The following is a 6087-nucleotide window of genomic DNA, read 5'->3' on the forward strand; positions in this document are numbered from 1 at the left end:
GTCTTGTTATGGTTGAGCAAGGAGACTGGTGGCATTTTGCCCTGCCCTAGAAATCTGTGGAATTTTGAACTTGAGAGAGATGATTTAGGATATCTGGTGGAAGAAATTTCTTTTCTTTTCTTTTTTTTTTTTTTTTTTTTTTTTTTGAGGAGGAGTCTCGCTCTGTCGCCCAGGCTGGAGTGCAGTGGCGTGATCTCAGCTCACTGTAAGCTCCACCTCCTGGGTTCCCGCCATTCTCCCGCCTCAGCCTCCGAGTAGCTGGGACTACAGGCGCCCGCCACCTCGCCCGGCTAGTTTTTTGTATTTTAGTAGAGACGGGGTTTCACCGTGTTAGCCAGGAGGGTCTCGATCTCCTGACCTCGTGATCCACCCGCCTCGGCCTCCCAAAGTGCTGGGATTACAGGCTTGAGCCACCGCGCCCGGCCAGAAATTTCTTTTTCTTGAGACAGAGTCTCTCTCTGTAGCCCAGGCTGGAGTTCAGTGGCACAATCTTGGCTCACTACAACCTCCACCTTCTGAGCTAAAGTAATTCTCCTGTCTCAGCTTCCCAAGTAGCTGGGATTACAGGCGTGCACCACCACACCTGGCTAACTTTTGTATTTTTAGTAGCAAAGGATCTTCACCCTGTAGGCCAGGCTTGTCTCCAACTCCTGACCTCAGGTAATTCACCTGCCTCAGCCTCCCAAAGTGCTGGGATTACAGGTGTGAGCCACCACACCTGGCCCTGGTAGAAGAAATTTCTAAGCGCACAAGCATTTAGGAGGAAGCAGAGCATAGAAATTTGGAAAAGTTGCGGCCTGATGATGCTATAGGAAAAAAAAAAAATTCTGGGGAGAAATTCAAACCTGCTGCAGAAATTTGCATAAGTATCTAGGAGCCAAAAGTCAATCACCAAAACAATAGGGAATATGTCTCCAGAGTATGTCAGAGACCTTCACTGCAGCCCCTCCCATCACAAGCCTGAAGGTCTAGGAGGGGAAAATGGCTGGACCTGGGCCCTCCATGCTCTAGGCAGCCTCAGGACATGGTATGCTGCTTCTCAACTGCTTCTGCTCCAGCCATGGCTAAAAGGCGCCAACATATAGCTCAGGCCATTGCTAGAGAGAGTGCAAGCCCCCAGCTTTGGTGGCTTACATGTGGTGTTGAGCCTGTAGGTGAACAGAAATCAAGAATTGAGATTTGGAACCTCCACCTCGATTTCAGAGGATGTATGGACATCCAGGCAGAAGTTTGCTGCAGGGGTGGGGCCTTCATGAAGCACCTCTGCTAGGGCAGTGGGGAAGGGAAAAGTGAGGTCAGAGTGCCCATACAGAGTCCCCATGGGGGCACTGCCTAGTGGAGCTGTGAGAAGAGGGCCACTGTCCTCCAGACCCCAGAATGGTAGAGCCACTGACAGCTTGCACCCTGTGCTTGGGAAGTCTGGAGACACTCAATGTCATCCTGTAAAAACAGCTTGAGGGGGAGCTCTACCTTGAAAAATCACAGGGGCAGAGCTGCCCATGGCTGTGGGAGCCCACCTTTTGCATCAGTGTGTCCTAGATGGAGTCAAAGGAGGTCATTTTGGAACTTTAAGGTTTAATAAGTGCCCTATTGGATTTTGGACTTGCATGAGGCCTGTAGCCATTTTGTTTTGGCCAATTTCTCCCATTTGGAAGGGGTATATTTACCCAGTGCCTGTACCCCCATTGTATCTAGGAAATAGTTAACTTGCTTTTGATTTTACAGGCTCATAGGCAGAAGAGGCTTGCCTCGTCTCCAGTGAGACTTTGGACTTGGACTTTTGAGTTAACCCTGGAATGAGTTAAGAGTTTGGGGGACTGTTGGAAAGGCATGATTGTGTTTTGAAATGTGAGAACATGAGATTTGGGAGGGGCCAGGGATGGAATAATATGGTTTGGCTGTGTCCCCACCCAAATCTAATATTGAATTGTACTTCCCAGAATCCCCACATGTCATGGGAGGGACCCTGTGTGAGGTAACTGAATCATGGGAGCGGTTTCCCCCATGTTATTCTCATGATAGTGAGTAAGTTCTCAAGGGATCTGATGGTTTTATATGGGGCTTCTCCCTTCACTTGGCTCTCGTTCTTCTTCTCCCTGCCACCATGAGAAGGATATGTTTGCTTCCCCTTCTGCCATTATTGTAAGTTTCCTGAGGCCTCCCATCCATGCTGAACAGTGAGTCAATTAAACCTCTTTCCTTTGTAAATTACCCAGTTTCACATATCTTCATTAGCAGCATAAGAATAGACTAATACAACATCATAAGGAAGAAATGATCAATTTCAATATAGTGGGAAATAGCAATTATGTGTGACAGTTATTTTAAATACTACTAGATATTTTATGGAATGAATCAGAAAAGAAATAACTGAAACTATAAATATATAGAAGAATTGTTAAATACAAAGTGGAAGAATTAATTTCCAGGGAGAAAAACACACTCTACATCAAGATTTACAGTGTCACGTATTTTGCTTTGCATTAACATTGATATTACTACTGATCTTTTCTGTATACACTTGTTCTTAATAATAATTTTGTGTTATAGGGAATGATAGTATTTGCCTACTTAATATCTTACAGTTACTGTAAAAACAAATGAATATATATACTGTAAACTCATCAGATGAATAAGATTAAATATATCTAAGAATGATTACTCATTTCTAATTTAAAAAATAATTTGATAAAACTTTGTCACTCTTAAAACAAGTTACTGTGTTTTAAAAAATAATAAAAGCATCAGCTTTGGAGTTAGAGTTGGGCTAATTTTCAGATTTGTGACTTATTCTTACTGGGTTTTGGTTTCTTCTATAAAATTGGAACTTTAAAAAATTGTTTCCTTGTAATAAGAATTAAATATAATAGTGCACTCAATATGCCTAGTAGCATGCTTGGTTTAACATTTACTAAGCATCTACTATTGTCAGGCCTTGTATTTAGTGCTTTTTTTTTATGGTCAGTCATTTAAACTTCAAACTAATCTATGAGGTAGACATTATGACAACCACATTTCACAGACTAGGAAACAGAGGCATCATTCAATAACTTGCCTAAGGTCGTAGACCCAGTAGTTGGCAGAAGCAGGATTTGAACCAAGCTGGTCTGACTCAAGCACTTAAATTCTTGATTGTCACACTAGGCTGCTTCTCCTGTTAACAACAACTTCCAGCTTGTCAGCTCTTTGTGTTAGTATGTATAGCACTTTCTTGCCTTGAAAGTTCTTGAGGTTTGCTTTTTTTTTTTTTGAAAGGGAGTCTCCCTCTGTCTCCCAGGCTGGAGTGCAGTGGTGTGATCTCAGCTCACTGCAAGTTCCGCCCCCCGGGTTCACTCCATTCTCCTGCCTCAGCCTCCAGAGTAGCTGGGACTACAGGCGCCCACCACCATGCCTAGTTATTTTTTTATTTTTTTATTTTTTGTATTTTTAGTAGAGACAGGGTTTCACCATGTTAACCAGGATGGTCTCGATTGCACTTTTTTAACTTGGAGTGAAAGGCTGGCTTTGACCTTCATTGGTGATGTGAACATGGTTCGCTTTTTCAATATCTCTTTCTCCTTTATTAATAATATGAGGAACTACCTCTCAATGCTATAGAGAAGATCACCAAAGATGATGAATATGAATATGCTAAAAATGATTGATTTTACATGGCCATATTGTACCTGGAGGGAAAAAACTATTGTATCGTGACCCAGTGATACGAATGCTTTATGATTCCACAGTTTTTGGACTATGCTTAACAAATGCAGGTTCCTAAGAATCTTCATGTAGAGTCAGACAAATCTGAACTCCTCCCACCCCCAACAACCAGACTTGTTATTTGTACTTGTTTTGTGTGTTATAACCAAGAATGCATTTTAAAAAGGATTTCAAACCTAATATATTTTTAAATCTCTGAATTCTACAATCTGTAGCTTCTAGCCAAAGTCCAACTATTCTATGAGCCCTACCAATTATATCACATGCTAAAGAGATTTGGGTATGTTAATTAATTTCAATGCAAACTGCTTTTTAAGGAACTATATACTAAACAGGATGGTTTCAACTTTGGCAGAGTTAAGTTAAACCATTCTGTTGTAAAATGCTATGATGTTGGGGAGAAAGGACAAAGGATAGGCAGTCTGAGGACTGTTGTCTTCTATCCCTAATCTGACTTGATTGTAGGTATACACATTAGCCCCTATTATTCAACCCTTATAAATGACAGCATTTCAAAATACATATTGTAAATATCTCACTATTAACACTAGTAGTGAAGGAGTGGACTCTAAAAGGAAACGATGTGATTCTTCTTCTAGATACTTGTCCTGGTTTCTTCACTCATGTGTTCATTCCTTCAAAAAATACCTTTTGGTCATTTACTGAAACCCTCTGGCAGCTGCTATAGCAAAAAAATACGTACTCAACATGGAAAACTAAAAATACAGAAAAGTATAGAGAATAGTTTAATATACTTCCAGACATTTGCAGTTTTGTACATAGTTTCATTATATTCCATAAACAAAACTGCATTGTTTTAAATACTGTAATATGATTTTCCGACTATAAGAGTACTACATGCTGGTATAGACAGAAAATTAAAATGAAGAAAGAGAAATCATCCAAAGTTCTGGTGAATATCATTACCACTGCATTTTCCTAAAAGAATGTCTCCTATGCATTTTTAAAAAATAGTTGAGATCACTTTGTATTCTCTGGTTTTTAAGTGTACTTAACATAGTCATTCAGAGATCTTAGATGAAAAGGAAGTTAAGATGAAATCAGTGACAGATAACTGCCACTGGATTGTCTCCGTCAAATTAAAGCAAAAGTCATCTCTCAGGTCATTTAATGTAAGTTTAAACATGCAGAAATTAGTTATTCAAATACTCCAGAAATTTAAAAAAGGAGAAAAAGGACACTTCATTGTTCCACTTAACCAGCAATTGGTAGAGACAAAAGGACATTTTTCCTAGGTCCCCTAAACTAAAAATTGTTAGCATCAGGTAAAACGGAACACCACCAAGTTTGGTTAAAATTGTCATCCTCAACATCTGTAATTTTCTCTTTCAGCATTTTATTTATTGATGCGGTGTATTGGAAGATGATCTCAAAGTTTTGGGTAGTGCTTTCCAAACTTTAATGAGTACTCAATCATCTGCGGATCTTGTTGAAATGCAGATTCTGATCCGCAGGTCAGGACTGGATCTGAGAGTCCTCATTTCTTACAACAAGCGATGGGCTTGCTGCTGGTCCACAGACCAATGTCTGTCTCCAGCTCCCACAACCCAACATTCAAGGGTGAGACGCTTGGTAGTCTTTCGCTAGTTCTCAGTCCCTAGGTCTCTGGGTTTGAAACAGTGAGCACACTTTGAAAGAAGAAAGCGTCTGGCTACCTTGTAGATGATTGAGACTGATATGTTTCATGTTTTTAAATTATTTTTAAACTACAGATTAATTTTGGGTTTTCATTTTCATTATTTTATGCGTCGTTATAAAGAGGTTAGTGGGAAATTGAGAAAAGAAGCATCAACTCTTCAGCACTTAAACTGGAAGTTTAAAAAAAAAAAATACAGAGTAAAAGGTAACATGAGTTGCTTCAACAGCCAGAAGTAAAGAAGTTGGAAAGGAGGAGCTACCTGTTCTATAAATTGTAAGAATAATGACTCTCCCACAGGATGTAAAACTATCTTTTTATTCCTATTTCTTTCAATGCAAAGTTTTCAAATGATATTAGCAGCCTAAACCTGTAGTGCCGACAGGTGAGTGCGGACGTATCCTAAGAGAGTCCATGCCTGGGGCCAGGCACAGATGGCTGTCAGTGATCCTGGTCAGCATTAAAAACCTCCTGCAGCATGAGGACCAGAGCAGAATATAATTTAGACCACATTGCAAACAAAATCAAGTGGGAGAGAATTTCACTTTTAAATGTTCATTCACCAATAAAGGAAATAAACAAAGACAACCTATCTACATAGCATTATTTTCCCCCGAGGTGAATGGTTGCATCTATGCATCAATTGGTTTCAGAGAGAGCTCTGTGAGCCAAGATCATTAAGTATTGTCCTGCCCAGAAGCAGGGGGGATGGGTAAAATGACCTCTTG

This window comes from Rhinopithecus bieti, unplaced genomic scaffold (genome assembly GCF_001698545.2).
Source record: "Rhinopithecus bieti isolate Rb0 unplaced genomic scaffold, ASM169854v2 scaffold_19603, whole genome shotgun sequence".
Lineage (NCBI taxonomy): Eukaryota > Metazoa > Chordata > Mammalia > Primates > Cercopithecidae > Rhinopithecus > Rhinopithecus bieti.